This window comes from Rattus norvegicus, chromosome 18 (assembly GCF_036323735.1).
Source record: "Rattus norvegicus strain BN/NHsdMcwi chromosome 18, GRCr8, whole genome shotgun sequence".
NCBI lineage: Eukaryota > Metazoa > Chordata > Mammalia > Rodentia > Muridae > Rattus > Rattus norvegicus.
In genome coordinates, this window is record NC_086036.1 from 13,903,988 (window position 1) to 13,915,617 (window position 11,630).

The window sequence follows — 11,630 nt, forward strand, 5'->3', positions numbered from 1 at the left end:
ACTCATAGATATGTTTTTACAGTGCTGTAGATGTACATGCCTTACTATATAAAAACGTGTTAAAGATTTCATCAAAATTTTTCCAAATAGCAGCCTGTAATTACATGTCCCAGTAGGGACACTTACACAACTTCCTAAACAATATCTATTTGTTCAGTGTTACTCAGGAAGCAGACACATTCTAGAATTTGCAATGTGAAATATTCCTTTGACAAAGCAAGGTTTTGTAATTATTCTAACATGTACGAGGATCCTCTTATCGCCACTAATCATTCTCTGAATAAATTTGTTTTTACCTCCTCTTTTCAATGTATTTTATGTTTTTCTGTCTGTGAGTCTTAGTGATGATATGTGGAAATTGGGATCTCCACTTTAAACTGTGGCTTATTAAAGATTTTGCATTTTTAAAGGATAAACTGTCAGAAATTCAATTACCACATTTAGTGACGAACGATGAAGTCTTTTGACATTGCTCTCGGTGAGATTTACGTTGCTAATTAGCAGTTTAGAAGGTAATTCTTCCTGGGTGCTGAAACGTTTTGTCTAGAGATAAGAAACACAAATAATTTCTATTGCAAAATCAATTCTTATCTTCAGTGTCCACGTTAGCAGTTTCCCCTTCGTGCTGAAATGGCGGTACAGTTTGTTTGTGTCGGAGCATTCTTGGAGTTACAGTGTGAGTGCACAGTGTCAGCCCCACCATTTGTCAACATCTAATTCTGTCATCGTGGAGAGGCTGTGCACAGTCAGCCACTGAGAGAGGGATGTGTATGACAATGGCATGATTAGACAGAAACACAGCCCAATTTGCATACGGTAATGTGTGTGCACTTGTGTATAGGCAAGCGTTTAGAATAATCTACCTCTCGGTTGGTGTGTAATTTCTCGTACTCATTGCTCAAACCTGACATTTGCAGGAGAGTGATCTTAGACCTTCTCCCACCCTACGCCAGGCTGCCTCCTGAGGCCTCCTTGCTACCTGGTCACACCTTCCTTTCAGTATTCTACCTTTTCCCACTATCCAAATACTTATTTTTGATATAGATTATTGTACCATTTTCTTATCTAGACACCAGATCCCAGAAAACACCTTTTCAAATGTATTTTTCCTTCCAACAGTTATAGTCCTCTGTAGTAGCATTTCGTAGCTGATGCTACAAATTATTCCAGGGTCAGTATGGTAGTTTGTGAGTCAATGAATTAAAAGGACTAAGTCATATTCTGTGGTAATTACATGAAGTTAGGTTCAGCACTTTCTTTCTTTCTTTTTTTTTTTTTTGGTTCTTTTTTTCGGAGCTGGGGACCGAACCCAGGGCCTTGCGCTTCCTAGGCAAGCTCTCTACCACTGAGCTAAATCCCCAACCCTAGCACTTTATTTCTAATGGTATGTTATTGAAATAAATCCATGGCATTCTGAAACATAGAGCTTATTCATGAAAGAAGAAAGCATATTTTATATTTTACAAGTAAGTAAAAAATTGAATTTTGAAAGTTTATATACATATTATATATGTATATTACATATAACAAAAATATGTATATTACATACAACATATATATGTATATTACATATAACATATACATGTTGATTTCCCATTCAATTTAACGTTTGGTTGACATTTTATGTTTATGCATGAATTAATTTTCTATTAATTTATAGATTATCCATATATAATATAGACTAGGTCTGCAACTTAAACATGGATATCACTAATTATTTTAATATGACTATAGTCTGTCAAATAAACTTAAAAAATTTGCGTAGTGAGAGAATAATTAAAAAGATTCTTTAAATTTCAATTACACTTGTTTACTTATTTATTGTGTGTATGTGCGTGTGCACACATGTGCACACGCACTTACACACGTGTACATGCTCGTGCCACGGTGTGCATGTGGAGTAGAGAGCAACTTGCTGGAATTAATTTTCTCTTCCCACCAGGCAGGACCCAGAGACCAAACTTAGGTCCTTAGGGTTGGCAGCAATTGCTTTTACAGCCATCACTAAGCCCTTTCACTAGCCCTTGAAATGATTCCCAAGAGAGACATATTACATATTATTGGTAAAACAGTTTTCAAGTTAACACACAATTATGTGGAATGATTCTCCGTATGCTCAGAGCTTTTCTGAATAATTCTAACCAAGCTCAACTTGGGGACTTGGGAAGCCTTCAGAGCATGCATCTCATATTGCTACTACAGGTAATCATTTATCTTTTACTATGTAATTTCCTCCAGTGTTTCTTTAAATTTACAAGATAGGGTTCGAGGTCAGGAGAACCTTGGCCTACATAATGAGGACATAATATATATTATATACGTTATATATGTATATATATTCATAAAGTTCAGTGTGTTCATGAATGTTCGTGTATGACATGTGTTCATCTCTGTATATGTGTGTGAGTGTGTATATATGGTAAATGTATTTTTGTGTATAGCATGGGTTCATGCATGTATATATGTGTCACATATGTGAATGTGTATATGAGACACGTGAGCATATGTGTGTATGCATATATACATTCATATATGTGTATATATATTCACTGTTTATGTGTGCATATGTGTGATGTGTATGTGTTACTTCTGCACACTCACATGTTCTTCTGTCATTTTTCACACTGGTGCCATGTAGTTAGCCTTACGTACCTGTCAGAGGCTATGCTGCACATTGATGCAGTAAGTTTTCAGAGAAACTTTTCCTATTCCAAGATTAAGATACATCCAGACGAATTCTGAGTTGCTGTTGCTGCCAAGTCCCAAGTTGGAGTCTGGCGATCTCTTTTCTGGAGACTTCTACATCTTATATTTCCCTGCTTTTTGCTGGTTTTCACCTGGTCTTTCTTCATGAAAGCCACAAAGAAAGCCACATCATCTTCAGGTACTTTTGACAAAGATAACTCCCAACCCTATCAGATCAGAACTCCACCATCATGTGTCCTTAGTGCCCTCATAGAGGTGAAGTCACGCCGAGGTCTAAGGGTTCCTCCTATGAATTTCTGGGAGGCAGAAACATTCAATCAGTAACAATGATTCAGAAACATTCAATCAGTAACATCTCCAGAATCTCTGAGACACAGTATGACTGTTTCCGAGGGCTTGATTATCTAGCTTGCTTTACAAGGAATCCATAACCACGTGTTCAAGCATAATGCTGCCTCTCCATCGAATGCACTTTGAATGTGTGTATTCTTGTGTTATTCCTAACATGCCAACCAATGAAATACTCAGCTTAAGGTTTGCATTCAAGTATAATATGTATATTTAAATGATACGAATTGATTTGGATTTTATTTGAAGCTTTTGGTAAAAAATAGCTATGGTGACTGCCTACAACCCCGAAGGCATCAATATCCACTAAGCTGTGCAATTACAGCTACGAAATGGCCATTGCTTAATACATCGTTTTATTCTGTCAAGCTTTCGTTCTCCATTCTTCCAAGTAATTGAACAAAAAAAGGTAATTTAAGTGATTTCAGCTTTACCAAGATCTAGGTATAATTTACTCCAGAAACACTGAATACCCTATAAATATTTCAGTGCAGAAATAGAACCAGAAATGGAAGTAAAATTACTCTGTTCATGAGCCTTTCCAAGTATCCTGTTCAGGAAAAAAATCTGTAGGAAAGAGATGACATTTACCTGGGATATCTTATTTAATTCTTTTGTAAGGGTGTTTTTGTCTTCATCTCTCATTTCATCACTTGCATTCTTAACTGTCACATGTCAAGAGGAGTTTCAGTTTTGCTTCAGTGTTTTGAACTTGATGGTACAATTCAAATGCAAAACACTTGGTATGCTGACATACAGACTTCTTTTTAGCATTGATTTGTTTTTACAGGCAATAAAAAGGAAGAGAATTTTGTGGAGCAATGATTTCTAAAAGCTACAGTAAATGAATTCTAATAAGTCTTAGTCTTTTAAGTAACAAAGACTATCATATACTTTCTCCTACATAATTAAGCAACATCAAATTGATACTTGTTGTCTAGAGTTCTGTCACAAGTTCAGGACATTAACAAATACATGCCTATCTGTGTGTGTGTGTGTGTGTGTGTGTTTGCGTGTGCGTGTTTGTGTGTGTGTGTTTGTGTGTGTATATTTTGTGTGTGTGTTTGTGTGTATTTGTGTGTGTGTACTTTTGTGTGTGTGTTTGCATGTGCGTGTTTGTGTGTGTGTGTGTGTGTGTGTGTGTGTGTGTGTGTGTGTGTAGTACATGTAATGGAGTCCGAAGTTTCATATGTACTTTCATGGCTCCTCAAGTTGCAACTAATGCCCCTGCTCCCCATGGAGCTTCTTAGTCTGTGGTTATGTGTGGCTATAGTGCTTAGACGTAAGACTGGAAGGATATCATGAGAGAACAGAGGAACTTCACGGGGGAAAAGAAATTCACTGAGATCATCAGACAAGATGATTCAAATGAGAGTAGTCTTTACTTTAAATGCCCATAATTTGAGGATATTTTAAGACAAAGATTGGTTCTGTTCACATGTTTTAGGCTATTGCTCTGTTCTCAAGCCTGTAATGGTTGTTGTGGTAAACAGATGAGCAAAATTATGGTCTATTCTTTGAAAGTGATCAGTATGAGTTTTCTTTGTAAAGAAACCTCTTCTTTCCAGGCAAATCTGAAACACAGTGCATACTACCTTTTAAGTTTTTATGTTTGGGAACTTTAAATTTTAAAGTCTTCATAAATATCTGATATTCCAACATACCAATAAGCATTATCTAACTACTGCATTTATCTGGTCATTAAGAGAAGGGACTCCCATGTTTGTATCCATTGTTTGTTTTGGCATAAGACTAAGATAGTTCTTTTTATGTAGCTGTTGCAAGAAAATTAATGTTAGGCTTTCAATAATGAAATGGATATTAACATTTATTGGGCTTTCCTGTTATGCCTAATGCTAAGAACATTTTACAACCATTATTAATCACTTCTTAAAGTAAGCTGTGATTGGGCAGATAGACTGCAACTTCCCATTTTGGCAGTAAAGAACTGGAAGCAGATGAAGAAAGTTGAGACCCCTCATTCAGTATCAAGTAGGTTTGAAGGTCCTAGGCTTTGATTCACAGACTCATTCCTTTAACCCTTTTAGACACTTGGAGCCCAAATGTAGTTCGGTTTTTTTGAAAAAATAGATCTGGGATATGACTTTTCCCAGTGGATAAGTGCTGGACATGTAGTAGTGAATACTAGAAGTCAGATTCTCAGAAATATATAAGGCAGACAGGGACAGCAGCCTACCTGTATGTAACTCTAGAGTTTAGGAGGTGGAGACAGGACCCATGGCCTAGCTGGCTAGGTAGACTGGACAAATATGTGAGCTCCAGGTTCATCAAGACCCTGCCTCAGGAAATAAAGTAGAGAACAATTGAGGAAGAGATGGGCTGTCAACCTTTCAGAACACCATACACACTTTTGTAAGTACACCGACATAGACGTGTATCCACATATGCAAATTCCCGTGCATGTATGCACACAACACCACATACATGTTCACATGTTGTCAATGATTTGATTTGATTTTGCACACACACACACACAAACATACACACACACAATTCTATTACACATATACATATATATCATACATACATACATATACATACTACATGTACATGTACATATACCATCCTTCGAAGCTTTTTAATGCCTTGTATATGTTGGATTATATGTAGTAAAGATATTTATCACTAATTTTGAAGTCTTGCTTGAAATAAGCATGTTCAGATAAGGTAATGGCTTCATTATTAGTATGATAGATGGGTGGGGGATGGACAGTAAATAGTTCATATAGATTTGGAGGATGCACAAGATGTGGGCATTTGCTAAATACCATTCTTGATGTAGGTGAAGGTATTGACTTGCACTGGAGATCTGGGCTACAGTATCAGTACGTATTTAAGGTATAACTTCTTACTGTTTTAGAAAAATAAGACTACAAAGGTGTACCATGTGCTTTGGATAGTGAGAAATCTAGAACTCTGTAAAACAGTCACATATCTTAGAATTGTTTCTAGGGAATGGGCAAAGCCTGGTTGCTAACAAAATGTATATATAATGTACAAACTGATTTTGGGTGATTGTAGTCTGTATTCTTGTTGGGGAAAATGAACGAAAAGGATGATGCTCATTTGAACCACATGTAAGTGGAGGTAGGGAGGGTCAGTTCTTACGTTTTCTTTCAGGGATGAGGATAGGAAAAGAAAAGAAGTCCCAAGTGAATACATGGGTATGCTCTTAGAAGTGACACCACTGCCTTCTTTAGGACAATGGCTTATTCAAAAAATCACCTGAACTAGGACCATTTGCCAATGTCCCTGCTGCCACCCATTTCCTTTCTGTGGTTATCTAGGATTCATGCCTGTGTTGTTCGTTACCATTCTTCCATAAATTACAGCCATTTGTGTAATGAATTGTGTTCAGTTTGCTCTCCAATGTGTGCTCATTGAAGGTGACTTGCTAGCTACTAGAAATAGAATAACAGCATTCACTAAGAGTCACTGAAACAGATTGTTGCTAATGAGTAGTCAAAGAGAGTGGCTCAAATCTGAAGCTGTTCTCTGCTGGAGCTGGCACTGAAGGTCTTTTTGGAATTCCCAACCCCCTCCTTCTAAGAAGGGAAATAATGAGTCAGGAACACAGAAGTCCTGTTAGGAGTTACTAACTTCATTATTACTGCTCACTTTTGATTTCGATTTTTGGCTTTTGCTGTGTATGTTTGAGGGTCTTTTGTTTGTTTGTTGTTTTCTTTAGTTTTGTTCTGTTCTTTGGATGAGTCCACGCTGGCTTCAAGCTTGATCTATAGCCAAGACTCACCTTGCATTCCTGTTCCTTCTGCATCTCTAGCCCAAATGCTCAGGTTAGCAGGCGTGTGCCACCACTCCTGACTTCTTGGTCTCAACTGAAGCCCAACTGTGGTATTGGATATGTTAGCTTGACTACTGAGATTAATATTAAATTACTGTCTTCTAGAATACCATATTATAAAAACAGTTATAATATTCCATTTTCAGCATCTCATAAGGTACCTTATATGATAGGGGAATTGTCCAATACTTTTTAATAATGTGCAAAACAGAGAAGAGATTTTGAAAAATAATCTCTCAGAGGCATTTATGAACAACCTGAAATAACAGTTGCCTAAAATTTAAAGCCCACTCTTCTCTGGTCACCTACTCAAGTAATGTCTAACTTTTCTAAAGAAAAAGCTCTCCCACCCCCCCGAGAATGTAGGGAAGACTGGTTCTGGATAAATGAGGGAGTTATGTCTCCGTATGAGAGAGGGTAATAGGACTTATTTCTACAGAAGACCATTTCCTGAGGTCAGCACTTTTACAACTTAATGTGAGCACAACCTCCCCTTTAGTCACATCATTCAAAGTCCCTCTGCTGCAGGGTAAGCTAAGCTGTGAGAAGATTTTCACTTGGAATTATAGTGTTTTGTTTCTTGTCTTGGCATATCATATAGCCTTTGGCGCTTGTGTTTACAGACAAGTAAACTTGGCCTTGTAAAAAGTATATGCTGTGTCTCACCTAACAAAACGGGTGAATGTTTGATTTTTCTCCTCACCTCAAATAGAGTATGAGGCCATTCTACAAAAGCTCAATAGTAGAGACAGGGGAGAACCATTCAAGGAAGAAAAGACAGATGTCTTATTTAAGCTCTGGTTGGACAGAGGTGTCCTTCTCATGTTTTGCTTCCACTGATGGTTTCCGCTGACAAGCCACATTGACCTGTAGCTCATTGGATTGACCTCCAGCTGTACATGCTTGTGAAGTAGCTGGCAGGAGATAAGATAAAAGATGTAGCATTGAAAATTTATATGTGTAACTAAAATTCTTGGGTTCGCCTTTGTGGGTTCTTCCTTGGCTTGAATATCTTACCCAAGGAAAGTCCAGAATAGATGTGGATGGTCCTATGTTTCCTCCATGGGCTGTTTAGAGAGTCAGATGAACTCAACCAGGGTCAGTGAGTCTACCAGATGGAAAGAACATTTTTCTGACCATCCTTAGTCCATTATTTTTTCGAGGACAAATGAAAGATACACAATCTCACATGAGGATAGGATACATGGGGCAAGGGACAGAACATTGACCTGCAGTGCAATGGAATCAAAGGGTTCTATTGCACACATATTTTTCTTTTTCTCAACAAACCTGTTTGTGATTTTTATGTATTCATGTTTTAAAAAATTGCGCTATTATTTTATTTAACTTGTATCTCCTCCTTATTGGTATATAAACAAACTGAAGACCAATTACATATTAGATCAATTACTACATAATTAGATATAATTATATTAAAATGTTACATGTTCATGATATGGCATGAAGAGCCTGAAAGGTGAATGGGAATTTTTCACCTAGGGACAGCTGAAGCAAAATGATTTATCAGGCTTTCCTAGTAGCTATAATCATTTGATTCTTCTAGTGAGTGGATTTTTAGTTTTCAACGTGGAATGAGATAGATTGTGTGTGTGTGTGTGTGTGTGTGTGTGTGTGTGTGTGTGTGTGAAATCTGATTAAGCTTAAGTTCAGCTTCATTTAAGGCTATCAAATCTCACTTATATCTAATTTATCATACTCTGTTTAGTTCATCGGTTATACAATAGTTATATATATTCACTATAAATTAAAATTTGAAAATAAATTTCAAAGCATATTCTAAAGGTGCATTTGTATTTAGTTATTACTCTTCAATAGTTTTTCATATGTTTTGAAAATTGGGAACAACCAAAGGACTTCTGACTGTTTTAAACTCTAAGCCAATGCATAGGCTTCTTATGCTATTGTGGGCTATTATGACAAATGGCTTAGTCACATTTAAATTCACTTCTCAGATTAACATCTACAGAGGAAATCCATGGAGCAATGAGATGGATAGCTCTGTTCTTTCCAACGCCGAGGCAGCCAGGTCCTTGCATCGTCTCTTTCCCTTTTGTGCACTTCTCTTGTAATGCCAATGGTCTGAAAGGACCTACAGCTGAAAATGCGACATCCCCTTAAAGGCATGTTCTGGAGGCATGTATCCATTGTCCCTATGCCCCATGAGCCTGATGCACATTTTTATTGACCTAAAAGGGAAGCTAGTGGGTATATTTTGGTGCACTGAGGAGGAGGATAGGTGTGTTTCCAGATAAAAATGATTAAAAGGAGAGGAGGGAGTCTTAAGGAAGGATCCTAATGTGGGAAAAGCTCCAGGTGTTCTTACAGTTTATTTTTCATTCAAAGTTACTTCTTGGGTTTGATTTATATTTGACACATCAAACTTTTTACATTTAAAAAGTCACCATTACATGTTATGTGCACTTCAATCTCTTTTAGGTCTGTCTGACTTTACTTGGCTTGTGAGAGTCTTTTCTCTCTCCACCTTCAGGGCCCAATTCAGATGTGACGTTTTCTGCCACTAGCCTCCATTTATCATTTTATCTCTGCTATGTGATGTGTGTGTTCCTTTGCTGTGCTGTCTAATAAGCTCTCACATTTCCCATGTTGTAATAGGACTGCCATTTCACTCATGGAGAAATTTATGTCTCATTGATTTTTCTTTCTCCTGTGGTTCCCTTCATATAATAGGCTGATGAAATTTTCTGATTGACTGAATAGAAATGTGAATTCTAGCTCTATTTTTTGCTTCAAACATAATGTGTTATCCTAGATAAGTCACTCAGTATTTTTCTCTTGTCTTTTCAGTAAAATAGGCTAAATTCAACTTTATTTGCATCATAAGGCTGTTACAGAGATAAAGTAATTTGGAAAACCTTGGAAAATGTGCCGCCAAGTTTTAGATGTTTAGTACAGAAAATTTCACTGTTGGCTGCTTTGTTTCTAACTTGGAATCTGTTAATCATGATGGAATGGGGTCCAACTTGTATTCTGAAATAATATGCAGTAGCATTTTGGCAGCAAATGCCTCAAATTTCAAAAAGAAGCATAATAATTTATACTCTTATTTTATATAAAATTTTGTTAGAATTTAAAAGGGGGTGCTATTTAGTTTATATTCTTAATTAAGATTCCACAACATTTGAAACAACTGTTTCTTCATGGAGCAGAAGCCAAGTCTTTGAATTCTAGGAGAAGGGATTTTCCTGACTTATGTACTTAATGACAAGTACATCTTTCATTGAGCCAGAGTCATCCAAGTTTTGTTAGAGATTTGGTCATAAAGCTTTAAGCATAAAAAATGAAATTTAGGAGGATAGATTTCAAGAGAACAAGAACACCATCATAGGAAGTCTACCTCTAGATGTGTAAGGAGCCTTTACTTGGTAAATCTGTCCCGTTACTTGTGTCCTGTCATTGTGTCTCACATGTTAATACTCATTGAGTACTCAAAACGTGTTAAGGGTTTTCCTTGATACTGAAGTAGATTTATTGCCCTGTAAGCTGCACGTAACACAGAATATGTTTTAGTTATGAGTAGTGCCTTTTAAAGTTTTTGATAGTTGCATAGATCTAATGTTTTGACTGGCTGTTGTGGCCATAATATTATAATTCCTGTTTGCCATTTAACATCCAGGTTGTCACCTCCTCTGGGAGGTCTTTTCCACAGGACATTGGCAGAAATTAATTTCCCTCTTTTCTGTCCAATGAGAAGTCTTTAAAGTGCTGCTGTTATTATTTTTATTTGCACGTCTTTCTAAACCCAGTTATGAATTTCTAGAAAGCCGTTGACACACCCTTTCATGTTTGCAGTTCTTTTTATTCCCAGATCATGGGCTCATTACAGCAGACACTTATCTGATGAAATAACTATTTCTTGTAGACACCAATAACAAATGTCTACCTATGAGATGGTCAGAACCTTGGTTTGTGCAGTCAGGGATCAGTGACAAGTCAGACAGAGGATGTACAATGTGAGTGACATATTGCTAAATTCCCATTTTATTGAACATTTTAATTACGCCACTAATAGATTATCCCTTTATTTATATATCCCTATGAATTTAAAATAATATTTTCTGATTTTTTTTCTGTCTAGAGGAGTCAGTAATTCTTCACATGACTCTTAGTGAAAAACATACCAAGTTCTACGAGATGTGATGAAGTTTCTGAAGACCATGTAGAAAAACATAATGAGTATTATGTTTGGTAGAAATCTCAGGTCCAGATATGTCTAAAAGATCTCTGGATGTTTGACATACGGGATAAACGAGCTGTGAGGAAACACAGATGAGGTGGGCAGCAGAGGCAATATAGTAGATGGTCATTTTAAAGCTCTTTTACTTTCCTGTAAACTGAATATTACAAGAATGAGATGAGCATGGCCAGTAGAGGAAGTGAAGTAGAGACAGAGAGGCAGGATTCTATTAGCTTTAAATGGAATTGTTTATAACAGACAGTTCGTATATTGCAGTTTGCTTTTGTTAAGGAAAAAAAAACCCTGTAGTGTAAGTACATAGACATTGAAGCTGAGGTGATTCAAATCATTTAAGTTTATTCTGAATATATCCTAGGAGCATAGAGCTTGGCAAAATTTTGTGGTGGGATTGAAACTCATAGGTAGTTAGTCGTTAGCATTGCATGATTCTATGCCAGAGGACATGCTGGAAAGGAGACAGTCTTCCTTCTGTCTTTCAGCAAAGGACCCAAGAAAATATGATTAGCCAACTCTCTG

The 11,630-nt window shown here is 36.8% G+C and overlaps 1 protein-coding gene across 2 annotated transcripts in view; it reads left to right on the top strand.

Moving 5' to 3' along the window:
* Asxl3 (ASXL transcriptional regulator 3) overlaps positions 1 to 11,630 on the top strand; it is a 172,645-nt gene that overhangs the window by 35,765 nt on the left and 125,250 nt on the right. The window lies entirely within an intron of this gene.